This window comes from Mytilus galloprovincialis, chromosome 14 (genome assembly GCF_965363235.1).
Source record: "Mytilus galloprovincialis chromosome 14, xbMytGall1.hap1.1, whole genome shotgun sequence".
NCBI classification, from domain to species: Eukaryota; Metazoa; Mollusca; class Bivalvia; order Mytilida; family Mytilidae; genus Mytilus; species Mytilus galloprovincialis.
Genome location: NC_134851.1, coordinates 62,995,920 through 63,009,057, shown reverse-complemented (window position 1 = coordinate 63,009,057; position 13,138 = coordinate 62,995,920). Strand labels below are relative to the sequence as shown.

Sequence of the window (13,138 nt, the reverse complement as noted above, 5' to 3'; positions counted from 1 at the left end):
GCTTTGCTCATTGTTGATAAGGACCTAGGAGACTTTCTAGTTCAAACAGGCCCTAAACGGGCTATCCAAAGAGGCATGACAGTCGTTCTTTTAACGCATAGAAAGAGAGAGAGAGAGAGAGAGAGAGAGAGAGAGAGAGAGAGAGAGAGAGAGAGAGAGAGAGAGAGAGAGAGAGAGAAAGAGAGAGAGAGAGAGAAAGAGAGAGAGAGAGAGAGATATATGTGTTCGTTGTTATTTATCTATGATTTCAAAAGAGCAAAACGCTTGGTCTTGTTTAACGAGAGTTGCACAACCTGATGGGAAATGTCGACAATTTATATATATTCGAAATAGAAATATTTCCGTTGTTTTTTTTATCTTACTATTCCAATTTTGCACGTTCAGATAGGAACGAACGAGTAGGTTCAGTAAGACCCTTTCGCAGCCCAAAATATAGCTGTTTTACAAACTTGTTAAAATGTAAACTTTTAGCTATTTATTGGAAAGTACTTACAATATAGCTGATTAAATTACATTGTATATACACACCAGGAACAAAACAATTTATAGACAAAGCTACTTGACACATTTGATAAACACTTTAAGAATTGATATATTTACTGAACAAAGTATATCTATATAGTAATTACGTGGATTATAATCTTTGAATTAATAAAAAAAAAAACAAATGCATAAAATTGTTAATGTTAAGGCACCCTGTTTGAAAACATGGATTAAGGTAACGAGTAAGCTACGTGACACATTGTCTACATTTTGGAAAATAATCATTCAAACAAGGACACAACTACATGTACTTGGTCTACGTATAGTACTGACCCGGTTTTATTGCAATCTGTCTACATACGCTAAATAATAACTTATATTAATGACAAATCTACTTGACCTACTATTCACATAACACATATATATATATATATTATACAGTTAAAATTAATAAAAATGCTTGACACGTACACTGGCTTCTTACACGAGTGACAATCTTTGCAAAAATGAAACAGCTATATTTGACAGTCACGCACATTATTCAAACGTGGTATGAAGGCCAGACGAAGGACGCCTTCGGGTGCGGGAGTTTCTCACTTAATTGAAGACCTATCGGTGACCTTCTGTTATTGTCTGTTCTATGGTCGGGTTGTGGTCTCTTTTACACATTCCCCATTCTCATTCTCAATTTTACTAAACAGTTTGATCTAGTGACAAAGTCACCGTTCACACTGTCTACATACAAGGATTAAAAACGTAATATAATGACTAAAGCTACATGACTCATTGTCGTCACACATGTAATAAATTCCTTAACACAAGCCTCGGTCACACCTTATCGGATAGCTCGAACGGACGCCTAACGGATAACTTTGTTTCAATCCGTTCATGTCCGTTAGACGTCCGTTCTTATCCGTTAGACGTCCGTCCATATCCGTTGCATGTCCGTTAAGCAAAACTTTGAACAGAGTTCCAACGGATAAAATGTCCGTTGAACGTCCGTTAGGCGTCCGTTTTGTACGGTACTCGTCCGTTTTGTTTCCGTTTTGTATCCGTTACGTGTCCGTTATACATCCGTTGGAGGTCTGGAAAATAAATTCACCAAAGGACTTCTACCGGACGTTTAACGGATAAAACGGATGTTGAACGGATGAGAAATGGACTCATACCGGACGTATAACGGATAAAACGGATGATGAACGGATCTGAAACGGATAAATGCCAATTGAAAATTTCTCGTCAGAAATGCCAATTATTGGTATGTCAGATTTCTAAAGGTTCGTGAATTCTTATTATTCATAATCGATCTTAGAGTATAGGCACGTCTTCACAATCAAGCAGCTCTTATTCAGGCCAGACACTGTCCTTTGGTGGAATTTTGAAGACCAAACCAAAGCCAGTTACACAGAAACATTTTGAATATTTATGCGATTTACATGTATTATAATTGTCGCCTTTGATTTTTTCGTATATCTTGTTCATCCATTTTATCCGGTACGCTTCCGTTAGGTGTCCGTTTTCTGCGGTACTCGTTCGTTGGATGTACGTTGTCCGGTACGTTTCCGTTTCTCGTACGTTGCATATCCGTTGTGTGTCCGTTATGCATCCGTTACGCGTCCGTTTTATTCGGTTAGTACATCAACAGACTCCCAACGGATAATAATTTTGTCAACGGACAACTTTTATTTTCATCCGTTAGTCGTCCGTTCGTGCTATCCGGTAATATAAGGTGTGACCGAGGCTTTAACACAGCTACATAGCACACTGTCTACATACATTGATTGTAGTATTTAAAGAATGGAACAAGCTATTCGACATGTTTTCTACTTACACAGATACATGAAATGAAACTTCTAAATGAACAACACGCAAACTGACCGTACGGTGAACAAAAATGAATAATAAGTATAACAGCAATGACAAAAAGACGTGACAGACTGTCTATATATACATCTATTTATTATAAGCTTTGTAATTATAACAAAACTTATTAACACACTATTTATTTACATGGACTTTTTTGTACCCGTTACGAAAAATTGGCACATTTTTTTTTGTCGATTTTTTTTTCAATTATCAGCTGCATTCACTCAGGTGTTTTTCCATTAGCGGAAGAAAAATCCATTCCAGTAATGTCCTACCATATCGATATAAAAGAAAGAGAGAGGCAAACGATACTAGACAGACATTCAAACCCATAAGTCGGAAATAAACTGATAACGCAAGGGAGAAAAAGAAAAAGACCAACAGACAAATAATAGTACACTTAACACAACACACCAAACTAAAGACTAAGCAACTATAACCCTTCCAAAACCTGGGGGTAATTTCAAGTGCTCCGGAGAGGATAGCAGATTCTGATGTACACGTGTAACCCGTCGTGTTGCTTTGTTCGAAGATTAACCGTTATGGACATTTGATACCGAGGCACTCTTTACATAAAAAAAATAGTGGATACATTTAACAGTCTTGAAAATTCATGCATCATAAATTAATAATTATAATATGTTAAATTTAGTACTTCTCATTTGAGTTTAAGTTATGAGTATGAATTTCTCTTCTTTTTAATTTCTTATTTTCAACATGTTCAGGTGCCTGACATAGCATTCTTCATTCTAAATTTCAAGCAATTATTTAAAAAAGCTTACAGTGATTAACTTTTTTATGAGATAACGTTAGGTAGAAATTTTATAGAATTATCAAAATTATATATTTGAGGCCTATACTATTTGATTACCTTTTTATTAAACGCATAAAACATAATTTAACGTTTATGTTAATGCTATTTTGTAACGGTGTATCCACCGCTTTCACGAATTCATGTTATTAATCATTAATATTTATGAATTTTAATTATTCTTTTTTTTTTTTAAACGATAAATCTTTTATTGCACATTTCTTTGCTGTTTAACAAATTACTCGACTCACAGCATTCAGCCGGGTATCCCTGTGAATTAGTTACTGTTTAACCAGGGAGATTATACAGTAAATTTATATTTATATGTATATATATATATATTAATTATGATTAGTTATCATAAATACAATACATTGATTTTAACAATTTGTCTAAGTTCTTAGTTATGTGGAGGTCATCATAATGTAACGTAAATACGGAAGTTGTACTATTCATTATCCGATGTTGGTTATAATTTAATCATTGACCCTTAACCTTGATCGGCATAATCTCGTGAAAATTGAGATGATCGAATGATTGAAGGATATTAAACACGTGGAATGATTTCATGAACAAAGGATCTAAATTGAGTATTTCTAAAGGTGAGTTTTGTTATATTCCCATTGACTTATGATAAATTGATCAAGAAGGATTTTTTTCCCCCTAAAATATTAGATATTTTCCAGTAATTAGACAGTAGACAGTACGGGGTCAAAAATCATGTCCTACAGGTAAACATTGACCATGCGTCACATTTAAACATCTTAAAATAATACATTTGTTTACATTTGAGTTTTTCTACATAATATATATAGTAATACAGAAGAATGATCATGCGCAATAATACATTATGGTTATTATATTTTTTTATAAACATCATTCAAAAATCTACTTGTTGTTTTATCAAGAAGTTTCATATTTTCATAATGTTGTTTAAATTCTGTTTTAAATATTCTATAGACATCAACATTGTTTTGTTTATACTCTGATGCATATGTAGATTTATGAATAGAGAATAATATTACAGTGAGAAATAGATTAATGTCATAATAATTTTTATCATATATTTTGTAGCCTAGTATTAGATTTTTGAAGGTGATTATGTGTGTTCCCATTTTTATTTTATCAAGGAGTATTTTGACCTTTTTCCAAAAGTTTTTAAAGTATTTGCATGAAATGAAAAAATGTTCATAGTTTTCTAATTGGTTGCAAATATGGCACTGGTCATCATTTTTCAGATGCCAGGTGTACAATAGTTGTTTACAAGGAAGTATATAATGAATTAACTTCCATCTGAATATTTTTAGTTTGTTTACTTGTAAACTATTGAATATAAAGTTCAGCATTTTGTACAAATGGCTTGATGAATCTAATTTTAATTGTGTTTTCCATTTTAGAAAGCCAATTGGTGTTTTTTCCAGTATATAACATGAGCTAATACTTTTATAAATTTCTTTTGATGGAAGGTTTTCAATTCTGATCAATTTTGTATTATTTTGTGTTTTTAAGTATAGCCTTTTATCTGTTTTAACTTGAGTATTGCGCGAGTTATCTGATTTCATTATCATTTGCCATTTTTTTGGTATTGCAGCTCTTATTCTAGATAGTTCTGATATCCAGTTGGATTTGAGGGTCAATTTATCTAATACTGCCTTTTGTGATATATTTCCTGCTTCATCTATTATATCATTAATAAATAGTATTCCATTGGTTATCCAATGTGAGAATATTAAACATTTGTTTTGAAATTTTATATGTTTATTGCCCCATATGTATTGTTGTCTTATATTAATAAAATTTGTACTGTTGGTTTTTATTTCAGAGATATTTTTCATCTTAAACCAACTTTTGACTATTTCTAAATAGAAAAGAGGGATTGTTTTACTGAGTTTTGGGATTGCTTTTATGCTACCTGGATTCATGTTAAATAAAGAAAAGTTTTCTCCAAATTTATTGAAAAAGAAAAGGGGGATGACTTTCCAGTTTGCAAATTGTGTTGATGTTAAACGTTTGACCCAGGATAATTGTATAGCTGATAAAAAATCATCAATGTTGATCATTTTAAGGCCTCCTTCCAAGTAATCTTTACATAGGGTGATTCTTTTAACTTTTTCTTTTTTATTACCCCAGATGAAGTTGTAAATTATTTTTTTAAATTCATTTAAAAATTCTTTGGAAATGGTTGTTACTGATGCCAAGAAAGTTAAATTTGGTAAGATGAGAGATTTAATTACTGTTATTCTACCTATCATTGTGAGATTTCTTCTGTTCCAGCTATTGATTGTATCTTGAGACTTTCTTAGAATTTTTTCAGTATTTAATTTGTCACATTCATTTTTATTAAGTCCAAAGTATACACCTAGGCTTTTAATAGGTTCTTTATTCCAGTTAATGTTTTCATATTTATCTTTACAGCTTTTAAGTCTGCCTAGCCATATTCCTTCTGTTTTTGATCGGTTGAGTTTAAGACCTGAGAGCGTTCCAAATATTTCAATAATATTCAGAGCATAGCTAATTTCTTGCTTGGATTTTAAAAAAAGAGTTGTGTCATCGGCTAATTGTGAGATTTTCAGACTATGTGTTTTGGAATCTAATTTTATTTGAAATCCCTTAATACCAGTATCTTGTCTTATTTTGCATGCAAGAATTTCTACTGCTATTGTGAAAATTAGAGAGCTGCACGGACAGCCTTGACGTATCCCGCGAGATACATTGTAAGTTTCTGAAATCCACCCATTATTTAGCATGCAGCCTTTAATATTCTTATATAATGTTTTAACCCATTTAATAAAAGAGTTTGGTAGACCAAATTTTATAAGGGCTTCATACATAAAGTCCCATTCTAGCGAATCAAAAGCTTTTGAAAAATCAATAAAGAGTAATGCACCATCTATGTTAAAAGTTTCAGCATAGTCTATAATGTCTTGGATTTGGCGTATATTAAAACCAATATATCTATTTTTGATATACCCATTTTGATCTCCATGAATTATTTTCAGCAGTATTGGTTTTAAGCGCTGGGCTATTGTATATGCAATGAGCTTAGTGTCTACATTTAATAGCGTAATTGGTCTATAATTATCCAGTGACAAAGGGTCTTTTTTTTTGTAAATTAAAGAGATGATACCTATCTTTTGTATAGTTGTTAGTTCTCCGTCATCATAGCATTTATTAAAAACTTCAACTGTAAATTCTTTTAAATTACTCCAAAAAGTGCGATAAAATTCTACGCTTAACCCATCTATTCCTGGAGATTTATTTAATTTCATGTTGAATATTGCTTTAGTGCATTCTTCTATAGTTAAGGGCCCCCCCAAGGAATCACTTTCTTTTTCTGATAGTTTGTGATCAATGTTGGTTTCATTTATATAATTTTTTATATCATTTAAGTTTGGAGAAGTGCTTTTATATAAGTTTTCATAGTATGATCTTTCTATATTTAGGATTTCTGCAGAATCTGTTACTATTTTCCCTTGATTATTTTTTAGCGCTGTAATGCTCTTTTTTGTTTGTCTTGATTTTTCAAGGCCAAGGAAATATTTAGTATTTTTCTCTCCTTCTTCTAGCCATTGTACTCTAGATCTTATTTGTGCACCTTTAACTTTATTTAAATAGAGGTGTTCAAGTTCATTTTCAATGTTTTTAATTTCTTTTTTTATAATTTGGCTTGCATTTGTTTTCTCATTTAGTTTTCTTAATTTTATTTCTAAATTTTTTATATCATTTTTATTTTCAGATGATCTTTGTTTGCAGTAAGTAAGAGTTGCGGTTCTTACCTCTGATTTAAACATATCCCAGAGTGTTTTTAAATTTTTGGTGAGTATTTGTACTTTATAATTTTTGATTAAATCATTTATGAGGTCAATATATTTTTGCTCTTTAAGTATACTATTGTTAATTTTAAAGAAACCCCTGCCTCTTTCTTCTGAATTTTGTCTAACTTGTAAAGAAATGGCTTGGTGATCAGTGTATGAGATCATTGCAGGTCTAATATCTGCTTTTATAACATGCGGTCTTATATCAGGACTAATCAAGAAGAAGTCAATTCTGCTCGCTATGTTTGTTTCATTTTTCCTTCTCCATGTGAATTGACTAGTATTTGGATTAAGTTCTCTCCATATATCTGTTAAATTATTTTTCTTTATTAGTTTTTTTAAGCTATTTACTGGTTTGTAGTTTCTTGGGATGATATTAGTTTTTCTATCATTAATTGAGAGAGTTTCATTCATATCACCTCCTAATATAAGGATACCCAAACGATTGTTTTCAATAATATTTTGAACCTTTTTGAAAAATTTGTTTCTATTTTTGTGTAGATTTGGAGCATAAACATTTATTAGAGTAAAAATATTGTCATTTATTTCTATGTTTATCAAAATTATTCTACCTTCATTATCTTTTATTTCGTTTATTGTTTTACATTTTAAATTGTTTTTGACAAAGATTGAAACACCTCTTGATTGTGTGTTACCATAACAGTTAACTATGAAACATTTTGCCATCAAACTCTTTATTTATTGTTTGTTCAATATTTTCTATAAAATGTGACTCTTGAATGAAAAGAATGTTACATTTTTGATTTTTTGTCCATAGTTGTAATCTTTCTCTTTTGTTTTTTTGGCCTAAACCTTGACAGTTTAGTGATATTATATGAAGATTTTCACCCATTGTTTAATTTAGAGTTTATATGTGTAGTTGATATCAAAACTACATTTACAAGGAGACATATTTGTTTCACTTCATATTCACAAAGTACTTTCATTAAATGTTTGGTTTTAAAGTTACACAGTATACTATAAAAACATTGGTACATGTACATGATTATTTGTGATTTAAATATATACAGTACTGGTAAACAAAATATGTGCACATACTTCACAATGTTCATGGAAGAAAATGAGACATAACAACACAAATATATATAAGCATTCATACATGTATTTAAACACATATTTTCATTTAATTGTCCCCATACATTAGTTTTAAGTATTGCTTTTTTGCCATAATTTGAGACTATAAATATATAATAAAAAAAAAACAGATATATTTTTTTTGTATCATGTATAATAATTTTATTGTTATTTATTTGTAGGTTTGTTATTTTAACAGTATAATGAGATTGTAGGACTATGTACATGATGTAGGCGTTTACCATGTTTACAGTATTTACGGAAACAATTGGAGTAGTTATTGTTTGCAGAACATACAGAATTAGTACTTGCATTTTTTTACAGAGGAACATGTTAGATGGTGATACATGTATTTGACTTGCGATGGATTGACAAAAGATTTTTATATTGTGGATTAAATTGGGCATTTGAAATATTTCTAATGTGTGGATTACAAGTGATATCCAAATGTTGTTTACATGATGTAAAATAGGACTATGAATAAGTTCTACTATTATAAGGATTAAAATGGACGGATAATTTGTTATAAAGCAAGGATGTATCATTGAGAAGTTGTTGCGGATAGTTAGCGAGATAAACAGAAAAATTGAATTCAGATATATGTGGAGTAATGAAATGATATCTATCAGGGATAGCTTCTTTATAAACTTTAAATTTGTTGGATCTATTTTATTTTTATTTCTGACAGCTATTCTATTTTCTATAAACAGTTCAAAAATATATTTATTTAATATGTTTATTGTATTTTGATTCTGTATTATTAGCGTCTTAATAAATTTGATTATCGATACAATTTTTTGTATGTATTTTTCATAAACAGGGAAGGCTGTTTTAGTGATTGTTTTATCACAGCTTGACTTGTTCTCATCTCTTGTTTGTTGGATCGCATATTGAGAGCAGAAACATTTATTCATTGGTTTCAGGAATGGGGTTATTTGAAAATCATTCTTTTCCATAATAAACAATATTATACACAGTTCATTACATATATATACATTTTCATTCACATGATTAATATTTATATTATTACTAATTTCAAGGTATATATAATCTAGAATTATATCACACTTTGACTTATTTTTTTTTGTATTTTTTTTTTGCATAAAAAGAAAAATAGACAAACAAGTAAAAAATATAATACAATATTTACAATTATTCATGGTTGTGTTTTAATTTGTAATTGTTAGGAGTTTTCAGATGTCCTTGGTTTTGTTGAGCCAATATCTCGGTCATGCAAAGTGTCGGTTGGTGTTGTTGCAGATCGTTTTGCTGTTTTTTGCTGTGGGGTTGTTCCAAGATATTTGTCCAGCGGACCGTGAGTTGTTTCCTGGGATTTGGATACTTTTTTCTTTTTCTTTTTTTTTTTTTGATTTTGTTCAGGAGACTGTTCTATTGGTGCCTCCGACTCTGATTTAGATATGTTTTGTGTTGGTACATCTACTTTACTGGTATCTTTGGTAAGTTCGGTAATATTACTGGTTTCTTTATTCTGTGGAGTATCATCAGTATGTGAGAGATTTTCAGTCGATTGAGATGTAACAATCTCCTCATCTTTCTCCAATTCATTTTCACTTCCTTCATCTGACTCTTCTGTTGAATCCTCTGAGGCAATTTGACTGTTTTTATCAAATTCAGAAATGCAGTTCTTTGAGATATGTCCGTTTTCACCACATGTCTTGCATTTCCAATCATTGCTACAGTTTGTTTTTTTGTGACCTTTTTGCAAGCATTTGGAGCATTCAATGTCTGTGTTGTTCTCATTTATTTGTCCTTTATAAAATATGAGGCCACGGTACTTGCCAATTTTTACGTTTCTTGGAATTGTGTGTGGAAAGGGTTCGCAATGAAAAATTCTGTCACCTGTTTGACAGTTTGTCATAAACCCATCGATCCTTAATCTTTCTCTGTGATAATTGAGTATGTTGAGGTGCCAATTTTGCAGGTATCTTAACAATTGGCCATCATCGGCGGACAGTGGTATATTTTTCATCCTTATTCTCACAGTAGTCGGACTCTCTTTTTCTACATATCTTGGGTTTCTAGGGTATACTTCAATGCGTTTTTTCCTTACTGTAATTGAATTAACCACAAGTGTATTCCTGTCTTCCTCATTGTCTGGGTAGATGCGCCAGATGCCTCCAATTACCCTCTGAAGCCCGTTTAGATGGCTAGCTGGTATTGTGAGGTCAATACATCTAAACAGTTCTGTGTGTGTTAGGTAGTTGTTTTTGTCGGGTTTTGAGATACCGAAAATGTCTGATTCAAGAATAAATACAGGCTTGATGTTGAAATATTCAGCGTCAGGTTCTGCATTATCTTTGGAAAAGTTGTTGTTTTGTTTCAGTGCCGAGACATAGGAGCCGGCCATCTTGTCATTGTAAGGATTTTCACTGTTTTGATTACTCATATTGCAAAGTATAAAACTTCTGTATTTTGTTATCTAAAGATTATCTGACAGTTTCTAGATGTTAATTAACGTTTTGATTATTATTTAAATGGTTGGAGTGACTTTCACACTTGTACATAACTATAAATTGTTGTGTTATTCCGGGAGCTCTGGAAAACCGTGGTCAGCCATTCAAACCGGAAATTTTAATTATTCTCATTTCAATTCCTATCTCTTTTGCAGATGATTCTCTTACACAACATGCACAAGTGGAAATAATATCAGAAGGAAAATGATAATAAAATGTGTTACCTGCAGCATATTTCGTTTACCAAATTTATTATCAATAGTTTGAAATTTAGTTTAGAACAATCACTGCTACGTATAAAAAGGATGATACTGTAAATTCAGAAATTATAGCATTCATTTATTATTGCAATTTTGTAATATTAGACTGAAAGGCGATTTTGATTTTAACGATTTCGAGAAAAATCCTGTTTAATTCATGTAAATTACTCAAAATGCGATTTTAATGTATTGCGTTAACAAATCTGTCGTATTTTTCGCAATAATTTCTAAATTTACGATAGTTAAAAAAGATGAAAAAAAAAAGTGATGTTTTCAAGTAAGAAATCAATCTATACAGCTTAACAATCATAGTATACTTCAAAACTTACACATACTTAAGTCGAATATGTTTTTTCACCTAGTTTCAAGTGAAAACAGTTTTGCAAGATCAAGTTTAACATTTGAGTGTCAGTTGTAAGAAAAGATGGGAATTTTAAAGACAACTTGAAAACATGATAATTGTGATGTATGTATTTACAGTTTTTTGGAATGGATTCTAATCATTGTCGTGCATGTTTGTGATGCTCATCCAATTTGGTCAATATACTATAGACTATATACAAACATCATACAAGTTTGAGCTGTCCCTATTTATAGACTTAGATTCAGCTTTCTACGGACGATTCTTGTACCGAATCAAGAAAATGACTGATTTTGCCATTGTTTGTGGACTTGCCCCTTTATGGATTTCCGTTGGAGTTCTGTTTTTGTATTACTGTTTTTTTAAACTCCGACCCGACCTGACAAAATGTAAATCAATTCAAGCGGGAAAAGGAACGGTCAGATTTACTTAAGGAATAACTGCATTATTTTTTCTGTCTATGAACAAATAACATACAAAATGAGGTATACATCGAATAACCTTCGTAGCTGGTTATTTTAAAGTGTGCACCACATTTTTTATTTTATTTCAAATAGACAGTACAAAAAAATTGCAGTCATTTCTTTTAACTTAATTATTCTTCCATTTTAAAATGGAGTAAATCATGAACAAACGTTGACGACGTCATGGTCACATGACAAAATTATGTCTATGAGCTGATAAACAAAACAACGTAAGCCAATCAGAAGACGCGCTACACCGTCGTGTCGTCCATGTTAATATAAACCCGGTAAAACGTCTAATTCAGTAGGTCACATTCGTAATGAAAAAGGAAGTTGTTTGTACGTAAATTTTACGGACGCCACCAATAGAATGCAATAGTTGGTTGACCTTTATGGACTAACCATTTCACAGATGATATCGAATATGTTCCTTATGTCGTGTCTGCAATCCCCTTCCCTTTTCATGAATTTAACTTACTGAATTAGATTGTACACTGGGTGTGTAATACCCTGAGCAACACTATATGTACCACATGTAGAGATGGATCTGCTTCCCCTCCCTATACACCTGAGGTCAACCCCGTTTTGTGGTGTGTTTAGTTTTCTATGTTGTGTCTTGTGTACTACTATCTACATCTTATCGTTTGCAAATTATCCTATAAAATATATCAAAGATTGATTATATGATTGTGCACAGACAGCCAACATCATTTTAGACAAATGAAACATTTCTTGTTATCATCTTTACTCCGGGAGAGAAATATATATATCAAGAGTCACTTCAATCCTTAGTAGATTGTTTTTGTACGTCCTTTACATAACTTGAAAATATTTCCTAATTCTCATCACCCCTGCCTACACCTGCCTTGACCAAAACCATACGACAAATATATTTGACAACGATCAGTGTTGATCTGTGCAGTGGAAGTACGAAATTATTAAAGGAAAGTCTTTTTCTTGATGTTGTCAGGGGTGTTAAAATTTAACAATGCATTTTTATTATATCAACCTTTGGTTATTTCAAGAAAACACATACTATCATCTATATATCTATGCGTTCTTTTTCAAGCAATAAAAGACTTAACACGATTCTGTCTCTGATAAATGTTTAACTTCAAAGCCCAATCCTTTTTTTTTTCACAGTACTATATAATGATTGGTTCATCATCAGCTTCTACACAGAGCCCATATATAGCAAGTCTATCAATATTAAAGTGTTATACAGTATTCAAATTGGCAATTGTAACACATTCACTATAATGCGACGTATTCACAGTGCCGATTATGACTCTCCTTTGAGATCCGTCAGCGATAAGACTTGAAAAGCGAAAAAGTCTGATTACTATCCTCAATGATCTGGAATGTCCTATCATTGTCTGAACATAGTCGTATACGTTCGGAACAAATTCCTACGGATCGTAAATGATGTGGAGAGGTCAACCAGACATCCTGACAATAAAACATGTCTCATGACATCCGTGAAGACTTGCAATCATGACTCTGTCGTGA

At 31.6% G+C, this 13,138-nt stretch overlaps 1 long non-coding RNA gene across 1 annotated transcript; it reads left to right on the top strand.

Moving 5' to 3' along the window:
* Positions 1 to 3,408: 3,408 nt before the first annotated feature.
* LOC143058471 (uncharacterized) lies at positions 3,409 to 8,863 on the top strand. The gene is made up of 3 exons (XR_012973077.1): positions 3,409 to 3,762; positions 6,897 to 6,976; positions 8,253 to 8,863. It is a non-coding gene; the product is annotated as an uncharacterized LOC143058471 (long non-coding RNA).
* The last annotated feature ends 4,275 nt before the right edge of the window (positions 8,864 to 13,138 follow it).